This window comes from Zalophus californianus, chromosome 2, assembly GCF_009762305.2.
Source record: "Zalophus californianus isolate mZalCal1 chromosome 2, mZalCal1.pri.v2, whole genome shotgun sequence".
Lineage (NCBI taxonomy): Eukaryota > Metazoa > Chordata > Mammalia > Carnivora > Otariidae > Zalophus > Zalophus californianus.
This window is the reverse complement of record NC_045596.1, coordinates 64,816,219-64,831,919: the sequence shown is the minus strand read 5'-3', so window position 1 is coordinate 64,831,919 and position 15,701 is coordinate 64,816,219. Positions and strand designations below refer to the sequence as shown.

General features: G+C 34.7%; 1 protein-coding gene across 3 annotated transcripts in view; it reads right to left on the bottom strand.

The window, feature by feature from the left end:
* Positions 1-15,701, bottom strand: part of CFAP299 (cilia and flagella associated protein 299) — a 562,489-nt gene that overhangs the window by 328,494 nt on the left and 218,294 nt on the right. The window lies entirely within an intron of this gene.

Genomic DNA, 15,701 nt, shown 5'->3' with positions numbered 1-15,701 from the left:
ATGGATAAATACCTAGAAACATATAACCTCCCAAAACTGAATCTGGAAGAAAAGAAAATTTGAGCAGACTGATTGCCAGCAATATAATTGAATCAGTGAAAAAAAAAAAAACTCCCAAAAAACAAAAGTCCAGTCCAGGAGTTCACAGCTCCATAGGTGAATTCTAACAAACATCTGAAGAAGAGTTAATATCTATTCTTTTCAAACTATTCCAATAAACACAAGAGAAAGGAGAGCTTCCAAATTCATTTTGAGGCCAGAATCACCCTCATACAAAACCAGATAATGACACTACCAAAAAGAAAGAGAACTATAGGCCAATATCTCTGATGAAGATAGATGTAAAAATCCTCAACAAAATTTAGCAAACCAAATCCAACAATATGTGAAAAAAAAAATCATTCACCATGATCAAATGGGATTTTTCCCAGGATGAAAGGGGTTCAATATTCACAAATCAGTCAACTTGATACATCACATCAACAAGAGGAAGAAAAAACATGATCATTTCAATATATGCAGAAAAAGCAGAACAAAGGATAATATCCATTCATAATTAAAACCTTCAATAAAGTAGGTTTGGAGGAAACATACCTCAACATAATAAAGGCCATATATGAAAAATCCAGGATAATATCATAGTCAATGGTGAAAACTTGAGAGTTTTTCCCCTGAGATCAGGAACAAGGGAAGGATGTCCATGCTCACCACTTTTATTCAACATAGTATTGGAAGTCCTAGCCATAGCAATCAGACAAGAAAAACAAATAAAATGCATCAAAATTGGTAAGGAAGTAAAACTTTTACTATTTGCAGATGACATGATATTATACACAGAAAACCTAAAAGACTGCACTAAAAAACTACTAGAACTAATAAACAAATTCAGTAAGGTCATATGATACAAAATCAACATACAAAAATCGGTTGCATTTCTATACATTAATAATGAAGCAGTAGAAAGAGAAATTAAGAACACAGTCCTATTTACAAGCACACCAAAAATAATAAAATACCTAGAAAAAATTTGAACAAAGGGAGTGAATGATCTGTATTCTGAAAACTATAAAACACTGAAGAAAGAAACTGAAGATGACACAAAGAAATGGAAAGATATTCCATGCTAACATACTGGAAGAACAAATATTGCTAAAATGTCCATACTACCCAAAGCAATCTACAAATTCAATGCAATCCTTATCAAAATACCAATAGCATTTTTCACAGAGCTAGAACAAATAATCCTAAAATTTGAACAGAACCACAAAAGACCCTGAATAGCCAAAGCAATCTTGAAAAACAAGAACAAAACTGCAGGTATCACAATCCCAGATTCCAAGCTATACCACAAAGCTGAAGTAATCAAAACAGTATGGTACTGGTGCAAAAAACAGACACACAGATCAATGGAACAGAATAGACAACCCAGAAATAAACCCACAACTATACGGTCAATTAATCTTTGACAAAGAAGTCAAGAACATACAGTGGGAAAAATACAAGTCTCTTCAACAAATGATGCTGGGAAAACTGGAGAGCTACATGCAATGAATGAAAATGGACAACTTTCTTACACCATACACAAAAGTAAACTCAAAATGGATTAAGGACCTAAATGTGAGACCTGAAACCATTAAAATCCTAGAAGACAGCACAGGCTGTAATTTCTCTGACATCAGTTGTAGCAACAATTTTCTAGATATGTCTCTTGAGGCAAAGAGAACAGGGGCAAAAATAAACTATTAGGACTACATCAAAATAAAGAGCTTCTGCACAGCAGAGGAAACAATAAAACTGAAAGACAACCTACTGAATTGGAGAAATATTTGTAAATGTCATATCTGAAAATGTGTAGTATCCAAAAATATAAAAAAGTATACAACTCAACACCAAAAAAATGAATAATTCAATTAAAAAATAAGCAGAAGAGATGAACAGATCTTTTTCTAAAGAAGACATACAGATGGCCAACAGACATATGAAAAGATGCTCAACATCACTCATCAACGGGGAAATGCAAATCAAAATCACAATGAGATATCAACTCACACCTATCAGAATGGCTAAAATCAAAAATACAAGAAACAAGTGTTGGCAAGGATGTGGAGAATAATGAATGCTTATGTATCACTGGTGGGAATGCAAACTGGGGCAGCTACTGTGAAAAAAAGTATGGAGGTTCCTTAAAAAATTAAAAATATACTTACCTATGGTCCAGCAATCGCCCTACTGGATATTTAACCAAAGAATATGAAAACACTAATTCAAAGTGATAAATGCACCATGTTCATTGCAGCATTATTTACAATAGCCAAGTTATGGAAGCAGTCCAAGTGTTCATTGATAGATGGATGGATAAAGAAGAGTGGTATATAAAATATACAAGGGAATATTACTCAACCTTAAAAAAGAATGAAATATTGACATTTTCAACAACATGGATGCATCTAGAAAGTATAATGCTAAATGAAATAAGTTAGTCAGAGAAAGGCAAATACCATATGATTTCACTCATGTGTGGAATTTAAGAAACCAAACAAAGAAAGAAAAAGAGAGAGAGACAAACCAGAAGAGAGACTCTTAACTACAGAGAACAAACTGATGGTCACTAGAGGGGTGGTGGATGGATGGGCGAAATAGGTGATGGGGATTAAAGAATGCACTTACCATGACAAGCACTCAGTAATGTACAGAATTGCTGAATCATTATGTTATATACCTGAAACTAATATAAGACTGCATGTTAACTATATTGGAATTAAAATAAAAAAATACATATAGGGGTACCTGAGAGGCTTAGTCAGTTAAGTGTCTGACTTTGGCTCAGGTCATGATCTCGGGGTCCTGGGATCGAGCCCCATGTTGGGCTCCCGGCTCAGCAGGGAGTCTGCTTGTCCCTCTCCCTCTCTCTCTCTCTCCCCCTTCTCATGCACTGTCTCTCTCTCTCAAATAAGTAAATAAAATCTTTTAAAAAATCTGTATCTATATATCTATACAGTAAGAATAACAGTATTAACCTAAAAACAAACAAACAATGCACTGATAAATAGTCCAATAGCAAATTCCTTAATCACATACTTAAATATTTCCTTACAAATAATTCCTATAACTGGTTAAAGGTTGTATTTTCTATTTATAACCATGTGTTGCCAAAATGCTCCTATCAATAGTAATATGTGATCACCTCTGACTTCAGCACTAAATGACAGTTATTATCATATACATGTCCAATTTGAGAAGCAAAAATTTTGTCTCATTGTTGTTTTAATTTACATATTCTGCATCATCAGTGCTCACTGGACATCTGGGCATTTTTTGTTGGACATCTGCCCATGTATTCCTCTGTATTCTTAAATTGGCTATTAAGAAATAGGACTTTTTGAAACTGATATGTAAAATACACTACATACTATTTTCACACTTGTCCTTTTATATCCTCATTTTTCATTTTGAGACTTTTAACATACTAAAGCCTTATTTATTCAATTTTATAATTCCTTGCCTTCAACATTGCTGACATTCATGTCATCCTTAGAGATCTTCTTTACTCTAATAGCATATAAACATTTGCTTATACCTTTGTGAGCACAGGGATCATGGGCATGTGCCACCCGCTCTCCACAGTGCAGACAGAAATGGGGATTATCAGGGGAAGCTGTTAAGCAGAGAAGCAGTAGAGCACACACCCTCTCCAGCCCTCAACTCTCACTGCCCACTGCTCGTCTATGTGCACATGGCCAACATTCCAGCAGACAGGGGACATGAGTCAGCAATACTTCACATATTTATGAGTCTAAGGGGCAGGGGAAACTATGTGATCTGTAACAGTGAGACCACGTCATCAGGGGATGGCCATGTTGGAAAGGGGAAGCCTCTGGATTCCAGGAAATGTTCTGTTGACCTAACTCAGAGTTGCTGAGCCAGGTCTCTGTGAAGCAACTGAAACAGAAAGAGAATAGCCATTGGGGCCACTGGATTTGTCTCTCTTCAACCTAAATCTAATGGCTGATTTTTATGTTTAAATTTTATCCTGGAATTCTCTGGCATAAGGCAAAAATCTGATATTGGGTCTTCCGATCAAATTCTCTCAGTAGTTCTACTGATTTTTCACTTAGTTCTCCGGAACTTTAGAAGAAATGACATCACGGTCCACTGCTGAAACTTTGGATTCTTCCTTTCCATGTTTATATATTTTATTTATTTATGTATTTATGTATTTATGTATTTATTTATTTATTTATTATGTTGTTACTTAGGCTTGAGTCTCTAGGATGATCTTGCACAACTGCAGTGATTGCCAACATTCCTGCCAAGTATTGTAACTCTAATAGACATAAATTTAGGGTTCATCCCTCCCCTCCCCTTGTTTACATTTACTTAGACTTTTTGAATAAAAACAAAAGACTGTGTTGTTCTACCCCTTACACCTCCCTATAGAAATGGACAAATTAGTGGTCCGTGCATCTCTTGACTCGGTGGAGCTAATCAAGCAAAAGCTATAAGTATGAAGTCGTATAGTGAGTCTACGTTTAAGAGGCCACTCCATAGAACAAAATTTCTTGTAGACTAATTATTCCAAATTCTAGCCTGGAAAAAAAGACAGCAATAGCAAGCCCGTTTGCTTCCATCCTATGCCATTCTTCTGGTATAGATTTTTCTCTTTGAGAATCAATGTCATTTTCTCATTCTATCTCACTTTAGAATCTTCTCTCAATCAGTTCCAAATTTAAGTGAGGAACAGAAAAGTCATACATAATGTCCTCAAACTCCGACATTATTTATTGTTTATTTATTCATGCCACTTACACTTCAAAATGCACAAAACATCGTGTGTTTTCTATCATGAAAAATTCATCAAATGAAAAATTTTAGTAACTATATCTAAACCAGATAAACTTAAAATTTAAGCAAAAATAAATTGTAGTAGCATAAATTTTCCACATTAAATAATGCCATATGAGAAAATACTGAGATTAGAAGCTTAACCTGAATCATGATTTAAATACTTTATATTATTTAGATAATTGAGATGGTTATAATAAGCTGTCACCTCTTTGAGTCTCAATTTTATCATCTGTACACTAAAAATAATAGAACATTTTAAGTTTTTCCTAGTGGTTCTTCTCATCAACCATCTGAAAAGGCTACTTTCTATAACAAACTCAGGTGTAAATCTTAGAAATGACTAATATTTATTAAGGACTCACTAGGTACAGACAGCATACTAAACACATCACATATTCCATCTCATTCAAAGCACTCCATAAGTCAATGAGTGGGAGCCATTGTTACTGTCATTCCAAAGCCTGGGAAACAGGCCCAGAAAGGGCATATTATTTTCCCAAAGTGCTCCAACTAGTAACTATCAGAGCTCAACTACGAATCTGAAAATCTCACTCCAGAGCCTATTATCTTCACCACAGAGCAAGTCTAAATTTATTAGAAATCCTCTTCCTTATATTTTGGATACCCAGAACCAATTCTTTAGGAGATTTCCATTTAAAAAATGGAATTTCTCAGTGGTGAAAAGAAAGGACAAACACAGTATACAATTACTAGCAGGAGAACTACAGTAGAGACTTGATGAAACATTGTTAATTTTGCCATGTTTTACAGATATAAAGACTTTAAGACAAAGCTTGTTTTTCATTTCAAACCTCCTAATAGCCAGGGAGTCCAGTCTGTATTATCATACATGGTATCTGAAAAAGAATTTACACTGTCAAAGGAGAAAATGGACTTAAACAGAAGGTGATTAAATGTTTGAAAATAATTCAAGGCAGTATACTATTGAAACGATTCCAAACAGTGACATGGATGTAATATAAGAACTACATCAGAGCTCCAGGATTTAGCAAAAGAGTAAGAGGGGAGTTCATTCACGTAGAGGAAGAGAAAATTTTCTTTGGACTAGTTATATCAGATAATATGTTTGTTTAAGGAAAAATAAACAGGTGGGAAAAAGTTCTGCATGCCTAACGTGGAAGGAAAGCATATTTGTGCCTAATACATTGCAGAAACTGTTTTAATACAGCTCATTCTTTCAAAAATATTACCCTCCACAGTGGCCAAGGTCAGTCTGAATTTAGGTAATCTGCTACACGTAAGTGCAGATCATATACGTTAAACTAATCTCAGGGGTATTTGACACCCTGCCTTTTGAAAATATTTTCTCTGTTTATTATTCATGGATTACTAATTTTTCCCTTTGAGATCTGGTAATCTTTAGCTTTTTGTTTTGTTTTGTATCCCAATTGCAAGTGTATAACATCCAAGTTTCCTACTGATAATCAACAACGTTCATTCCTTCATTGCTAAAGGCACATATTATGATTTGGTCACATGTCTTATAAAAGCACTACTGTAAATGTTTCAGGAATAAACGATCCTTTACAACCTAAACACAAGTTTCAGACCTCAAAGACTTCCTGGGAGTGTAACAGTAGTACTTTGCAAGATCAGGAGAAGCAGTACCTCATTTTACATGAAATTCGTAACAACGCAATCACGAGGTGTGCCTAAGAGAGTTTTGAGTCTGTATTCATTGTTAATGGGGGTCCTTAAATTCAATACCTCTGCAATTTTAAAGTCACATTTTGTGGACTGTGAAAAAAAAAAACAGAACCAGAGATAAGGGAATTTATTTTCTACACCCCTCTGGGCCACTAACTGCATGGCTTACCCTCTAAAAGACCTAGTGTTCTTATCTCTCATTACCAATTCTATGTATAACAGCACAGAATCAAAGGTGGTTCACAGGACATGAATGTCAGGCATGTGACTGTAAAAAGCCAAATATTGTCACTGCTAGTTAAGAACTTAGAGAAGCATCTTGCAACAACTTATGGGGGGCTGTCTTAAGAAACAGTGTAATCACAGGATATGATTTGGGAAAAATTATTAAGGAAATGAAGATTATAGAGTTGTGGATTCAACAGCAATGTAAGGGACAGACCTAGAGATGATATATAAGGTGAGCTGGCAGGGATCCATAACTCACTTTATGCCCTTCATAACACCTAAAGCAGTGCATTGCATAAAATAAGCACTTTGTAAATGTCACAACTGAAATGAACATGTACTTCAGAGATTTTTTTCCTTTTTCAGTTCGGCTAAATAAAAACTGCTGTGCACAAAGTTTCACACAGTTGAGCTGGCTAGAGGCCAAGTATGACATTTGGGGATGCATCACACCATTTTGTGTACAGTCCTTTTTGCATAAGTGAGAGAAATTGACACTGGAAGTAATTTTTTCTGACAAGATTGAGGCCAAGATTACAGGATTCGGTGCCCACCTCAAGACTATATGAAGTGAGAATTCAAAGAAAGATGTGTTTTTTCAAGATTTCCTCCTAGAAAAACAGGAAATACGACCTGGGTGACTAAAGGTTAGATATAATTGAAGAGCTTTCTCAACAAGGTTTGGAATTGGGAGCAATGCCAGCTAAAGGAGAAAGGTCTCTACTGTACCTGTCAAAGACTTCTGGATATGATCCTATAGTATCCAGAATTTGCTATCAGCAACTTGTTTATCAAATCCACAAATGTTGGATGCAACAGAGAGACAGCAAACATGTTGAATTAATTATTTAGGATTCCAAAATATTGGGAGAAGCTAGGACAAATGACCTGAATAACATGAAAACGTCATAGAATGTTCAAGAAAAAATGTAAATTGCTGCTTTTATATGCAAACTAACCAATTCCTATAGTGCAAAATGAAGGGCTTGGCTTAATAATAATTCATATTAAAAATATGATGTTCTGGTTTCCCATAACATTTAACTAAGTTCATATTCTGACTTGACTGTGGCATAAGCCAATGCAATCATGGGATACACTACTATAGGTAGTACATAAATGACAGGAATCTACAGTACACTATTGTCTGTATTAGTATACTGTATCTATACTGTCATATAGCAAAGTAATGAGTCTGGTTTTGGGTCCCATATTGGAGTGTCCGTGGGCTCTCTCCTCAAGTTGTTCTCAACCTATGCTCACTTATTTAGCAATAGTATCCAATCTCATAGCTTTAAGTACCATCTGTATACTCAACACTCCCCAAACTTCAGCACTGATGCAGACTCCCACTCCGAAGTCCAAATTTTTATATCTATGCCTATTTAACATCTTTGCTAGGAGGTACAATAAGTATCTCAATGGAATTTGACCTCTACTTCACACCACACACACAAAAAGTAATTGCAGGTAAAAAAAAAAATACATCTAAATATAAATAATAAAACAACAGAATTTCTAGAAGATATAAGAGTATATATTTGTGATCTTGGGACAGCAAAGATATTTTAAACAGGATAGAAAAAACCCTACCTATAAAGGAAAACACTAATAAATTGTACCACATTAAAATTAGGAACTTCCATTAGTAGATCAAGTCAAAGTAGAGCTAGAGAAAATATTCCCAACACATATAATCAACAGTTTTAATCCTGCACCTTAGTTTTTAAAAAGACAAAAACACAGTAAAAAAAATGGACAAAAGTCTTGAATAGACATTTCTCAAAACAGGATACCCAAATGACCAATGAACATGTGACGACCTCATCAATAATCAGAGATATGCACATTTAAAACACAATGAGATAACATCACACACTAAAATATCTAAAATCAAAAATTCAAATACCAAATGTTAATGAGACTGTGAAGCTATAGGGGCTCTCATACATGGTTGCTGGGAATATAAATTGCTCAATTACTTTGGAAAGTGGCATTATCTACTAAAGTTGAACATAAACATATAAAACCACTTAACAATTTTACTTGTAAGTATATATCCAACAGAAAATCATGTATATATGCATAAAAGGACACGTATGAGAATGTTCATAGCACTACTATTCAGAGCAGCCCAAAACTATAAACAATCCACTCTCCATAAATAGTAAAACTGAAAAATGGTGTTATCGTACAATGGAAAATCTCAGAAATGAAATGATATTTACTACAATACACACAATAACATGAATGACTCTTAAAACAAAATATTGAGTTAAAGAAGTCAGACAAGGTTTTATTTATATCAAATTTCAAAAGTGACAAAACTATTCTATGGTGTTAGAAATTAGAATAGTGATTATGTTTGGGGGTAAGAAAGTAGTGACTAAATGGACAGGAACGTGGCTTATTTGATTATCTGTAATGTTCTTTTTTTGAAATTTGGGAGTACTAATCAAATGGTTTGTTCACTCTGGTAATTTATGTAGCTGCTCATTTATGAGTTGTGTATTTTTCTTTGTATGTTATACTTTGATTTTAAAATGTTTTAAGGGATATTGAAAATTGGGGAGTATCAAAAAGAAATTATTCAGAATACTGAAAGCTTACATAGTGATAGAAAAAATTTAAAAATTTAACTTCAAAACACCCAGAAAATTTAGAAGAAAAAAAATGAAAGCTATCTTCAAAAATCACAGTGTGGCAGCAGCATTATTTTATATTGCTCCAGAAGATGGGTAAGTCAATTATTAGAAATCTCTGAAATAGAAATAACCTACAAAGAAATGAGCTACCTATCATGAAAATATTTAAACTATTTTAACAGAGGCTGCATGGCCATTTGCCAGAAAAGCTGAAAAAGGAATTCCCAGTTGGAAAAGAGGCTAAACAAGATAAACTCTGCTCTCTTCAATTATAAGATGCTATGGTTGATGATGAAATTGGTGTTAAATGTATTTGTCCCTCCCTCTTTTCCATCTTTACTCCCTCTCTCCCTCTCCTGACTCTAAAAAGATAATACAAAATGAGATTTTTTTTAAAAATGAGATCTTTTACTTTCTCAATTCTTTTTCATCCAGGTGAATCACACAAAGACCTGAAAGTGTGATGGGCACACTCACCAGGGGCCAGATAGAGAGTGCTAAGTATTTCACATCCTGCCAACTCCACTTCCCCTAAAGGAGAAAGTATTTTGGAACTGGATGTTCTTCCTCCCCACATATTTTTCCAAGAATCTTGGAGAACTCCATCATCTCAGAAAACACACAAGAAAATATGTGCATAATTTCCCTTGCTAGATAACTATTTCATACCTGATTACAGATGCCAAAGGGGTATGCTTTATCCCTTCAATGAAACCTTCGTTTCTTAGGTCTACAGAAGCCCCCCAGAAAACAGCACTTTGTTGAATTTTATATTTATTTTGACACACTAGTTTCAAATGCTTGACAGGTCATTTTATTTGATCAGTCTTTATCCCAATCCAGTAAGGTACAAAAAGCATTTGCATCAGGGCACCTGGGTGGCTCAGTCGTTAAGCATCTGCCTTCGGCTCTGATCATGATCCCAGGGTCCTGGGATGGAGCCCTGCATAGGGACCCCTGCTCGGCAGGAAGCCTGCTTCTTCCTCTCCCACTCCCCCTGCTTGTGTTCCCTCTCTTGCTGTGTCTCTCTCTCTGTCAAATAAATAAATAAAAAATCTTAAAAAAAAAAAGCATTTGCATCATAAAGTCACCTTAGTACTGGCTTATCAAGTAGCATCTATTGCCAAGCAAGAAATACATATAACATGTTAGACAACCCCCTGCAAATATAATGCCCAAAGAGTTCCTATTATCATTTGGTACCTATGTTACTTCTCCTGTTATTCCTAAAAATCTTTAAAATATGGGAAAATCTCCTTTACCAAAATTTACATTAATAAATGACAAATTATTATATATGTACATATAAATTACACATATACATGAACATATTATGATTATATCAAACATTAGATTCTTGGTAATAAGCATATAGTGACATAATTCTGCTTTAAAAAATAAAGATCTGTAGCTGTTGAGAATTATAATATATCTAGCATTATTGGGGCACCTGGGTGGTTCAGTCGGTTAAGCGTCTGACTCTTGATTTTGGTCAGCTCAGGTCATGATCTCACATGTCGTGAAATCGAGCCCTGTGTTGGGCTCGTGCTGAATGTGAAGGCTGATGAAGAGTCTGTTTCTTCCTCTCCTTCTGCTTCCCCCCACCCCCGCATGGCTCTCTCTTGCTAATAAATAAATAAATAATTCCTCTAAAAATTAAAAAAAATATATATCTAGCATTATTAACAAAAGAGATGCAGGCATAGTTGATCTTATTCACGGAGGAAGAAAAGAAGAAGGAAGGCAAGGACAAGGGAAAGTACTGCATGGAAGAAGAAAATCAACTTTATCAGTTAATCCCTGGAGAAGCTCAGATCTCGGAAATTGCAGTTACAGAGAAGTCAAGGAGAAGTAGGGCCAAGAAGGTCAAACATGCACTTCACCTGCATGAACGGAATTATCAATAGCCCAACAGCCATAGCCCTCAAATACTTAAGATTAAAGATTACTACCTAGAGAAATTAAACCCCTGGAGAGAACCAAAGTAGGTGCATGCTGTCACAGAACAAAGTCTTCCTCATCTAAGAAGGTCTCTGCCTAATGCAAGTCTCCTGACCAATCATGCATAGGTTAATGCAAAATCTATCAGAGCTCACAGTCAACTTTTATGTTGCCTTTTTCTTAAATATGAACAAATAAACAAGGATTACTAGACATTTGAGAAAAATCTTGCAACAAATACATACAAAAAAAGATTTACCCTGGAAGAGACAGAAGTAATTTAGGAAACAGAAAATTACCAACAAAACAAAACAAAAAACTCTAGTCTCCTCAGAGATCACTTAAGAACACAATACTAGGGTGAAAGTATATCAGCTAACCATGATGTGTCTGTTCAGCCTGTTCATCTCAAATGATAAGACCATGACAGAAAAGGAATAAGAGGAATGGGTAATCAAAATGAATTTATCTCAGACACTGAGGAAATCTTAGAAACTAGAAAATACCCAACTATTTGAAAACTAACAAATTTTAGATAATTCATGGGTCAAAAAGAAATCAAAAGGGAAATCAGAAAGTAATTTGCACTGTATAAAAAATAAATTGCATGGAAATGAAAACATGACATACCAAAATATCTGGTGGAACTAAAACAGTGCTTACAGGAACAGTATAGCTCTAAAACATCTGTATTAGAAAAGAAGAAAACTCTCAAATCAAAAACCTAAACTTTCATCTTAAGAAACAAAAGAAGAGCAAATTAAACCCAGAATAAGGAGAAGAAAAGAAATAATAAAGAGCAATTATCAATGATATAAACAACACAAAATCAATAGAGAAGATCAATGAGGCTAATAGCTGGTTCTATGAGAAGATCAATAAAATTGATAAACCTAGGCCAGACAGCTCAGGAGAAAAGAGAAGATAGAAATCACCAATATCAGGAATGAAAGTAGGTATCACTATAGATCCTACAGACATTACAATGATGAGGGAATGCTATCAGTAGCTTTATGCCGAGAAACATGACAAGTTATAAGTAACAACACAAAGTCGGTATTCAACAAAAGACAACTATCTTAATTATATTGTAATTGTTAACACTGCCAAAGTTGGTTAAATATGAAGAGGAAAAGAGATTTCTAAAAAATGAGTGAAAGATAAACTGACCCATCTGAGATTTTTCCCCTCATCTCTCAAGAACTAAGACAGAATACAAATGTATTTGGCTCTTATGCCAAATCAAGCAGGTATTCTTGCTATCTTGACTGTAATGAAGACATTGGTTCAAATCTAGTCCCTCCCCTTAAACCTCTCTACCCAGGATGAGTAAACAGAGACCCACAATGGTCAGATAGGTAGAACTGGTCCAATGAAAAGCACCTGCCAACATATGCAGTTTTTTTTCATCTCCAGGAACACAACCCTTGGTGGAGGGAGGTGGGTGGGGGATGGTCTAAATGGATGATGGGTATTAAGGAGGGTATTTGCTGTGATGAGCACTGAGTGTTATATTAAGTGATGAATCACTAAATTCTACACCTGAAAGCAATTTTATCATATATGTTAACTAACTAGAATTTAAATGAAAAATTGAAATTAAAAAAAAAAAAAAAGGAACACAATCCTGTGAAGTCCCAGCTGTAAAATACACTGTTTTGCTGGGACTCAGGAGTGGGAGGGGAAAAAATGGGAAGGCTCAACCGCGTTTCCTTTCAGCTATAGCATCTAAACAGAATACTGCTTCAAAAGCTTGTCTGTCAAAAGCACTTAATTAATTCATGGCATACCGGAGTTAAGGAGGAAAAGAGAAATCAACATGATTGCTAAATTTCTGTTTGTGATACAAACTTTGCTGAGATCATACATACCAACCTCTTGAAGTACTAAATATTCACTGGGAAAATCAAAAGAAAAATCCTTTGAATATGATGCAATATAATTTTCTCCTAATAGTACAAACATTAAATTAGAACTGTTAGGTATTACAACTTTCTGCCAACTTCACCATCACGTTTTACAAATTAGATTGAGCAATAGTGTTCATAAAGAGTAATGAACTGCTCATAAAGAGTAACCATAGTTATATTCTTCTTATTGCTCTGAAGGTCAGCTCTGTTACTTATTATAGTACAGTCAACATCTTCTCTGAAGCTAATTTTCACTAGAATCTTCCTTATGAGGACCACCGTTAGTTTTAGGAAGTGAAACTATTTGTTGACAGAAAAGCTATTTAATTCACTCATTTCTAATAAAATATTTCATGTATTGAGAACTTTTTTCCCATTGCTTGCTTTGTATCATTCACAATTTGAATGCCATTGTGTTTGTTAACATTAGGCAGCCAGAAGTTTTTTCTTAAAATTTATGCACTTGAAGAAAAAAAATATTACTATTATGTTGCATCAAAGATCAAACACTCTTATGAATATACTTGGTCATTATTACACATGTCCAAATCCAAAACAATCTGTATATGTTCTTACAGTTATCTGGAGTAGCAGATTTTATAATTTCATTTACATGAAACATTTCAAAAGTTAAAGCCCTTATATAATTACCACAATCAGCACATCCAACAATTTTATACTTGACTGGACCCACTGTACTTTGATTTTCACTCTCCAAAATTTATAGCAATTTTTCAATAGTTCTTAGTTAACCTTTAAGTTCCTGTGTGAAAATAAAGTACATAGAAGTGGATTTAGAGGGAGTAATGGCTTTCTTAGATGCACACAGAGCATGGGTTTATAGGCTCCAATTCAACCAATGCTTTCTGTGGTTTCTTCTGGATGGAACTGGAAGCAATTGTTCTCACAAAAGGATTCTGCTGAATGATTATCCTCTCTGTATTAGAGATAAACCTTACTCATTTTAAGGTTGTAGTTAAGATTCCCTTGCTGTAAACCAAAAACTGGACTCTAAAGAAAACAAAAAAATTATTGGAGTGGTCCTGCAGTCTTTTTTTCTTTTAAGTTTTCGTGATGTCTTTAAGATGATCCACATTGATAATACAGAATACACCTAGTTTGTCACAGTGATTGCTGTATAGTGTGCCATTCTACAAATGGGCCACACTTGGTTCTCATGTTTAGGGACATTTAGGTTATGTTGCTATAGTCTAAGTAATGCTCCAGTGCACATACTTGTAATTACCTTCTTGTACATAGGAGTGACAGTTTCTCTCAGACAGGAACCGACTAGCTTAAAGACGACACACGTCTCTCTCTTCACCAGACATTAAACTGCTCTCTGAACTGTGCCGAACAATGTACTGAATGTTGAATCACGAACATGATTTCTTACTTCTTCACATCCTCACCTGCATTTGGCAAGAGCTGTCATTTTATTTTTTTCTGATCTTATGTATGCAAAATACAACTCATTTTAATTTTCATTTATCTGATACTAGTACAACTGAGCATTTATCTATTCATGCTCCAGTACCATACTGTCTTAACAAGGGTAGCTTTTTAATATGTTATTATATTGTGGATAACTTGTCTCCACACCATTACTCTTTTTCTGCAGTTTTCCCATTATTTTTAGAAATTGGAACAGGTTCACTAACTAAAGATCACTAATGGTCTTAATTATGACATAATTTTTCTGTAACTAAATCCTTTGCGACAATGACATAGTGATGATATAATGTGCACATACACACATGTGGCACATACTGTGACCAATTGGTGTTCATCAATCACACGCTGCTTTCCTCCTGGCACTCAGCTGGACTGTACTTTCCAGTTTTCCCAAGTAAGTGTGACCATATAGCCCTGGACAGAGTACTATAAACCAGATTTCCAGTCCTGGCCTAGAAAGAATCTTCTGAATGTTTCCCTTTTCTCTCTTCCTTGAGCGATTCTCAATATCCAGAGCATTTTCAGAAGCTACGTAATGAAGATAATAAGTCTTATCTACCATATAGGTCCTTGAATAAGTATATGAAACAGAAAAAGTCTTACTGTGAGTTTAACATGGACAAGCAACTGAGCTAAAAGTGAGAGAGCAATAAATTTTTATTATATTAAACCATTAAAATGTTTTGTTTTCTTATATAGCTCATTTTGCTTTAATGACTACTTCATATATTATATATACATACACACACACACTTTATCTGAAAACTGTGGAGCTAGAATTGTTTTAAAACTCAGAATATTTTTATTTTGGTAAGGTAATATGGTAGGTACACATATATAAATCAATATTCCCAGGTAATCCTAGGACAGCATCCAGTAACCAAACACATTAATTTTTCTGCAATGAACCAAAGGGACAGCCACACTGAATGAGATAAAATCTATAGTTTCATTTCAGATCAGGTTTCACTGCCAAATTACTGTATTCCAAACTTCAAAAAATCCTTTG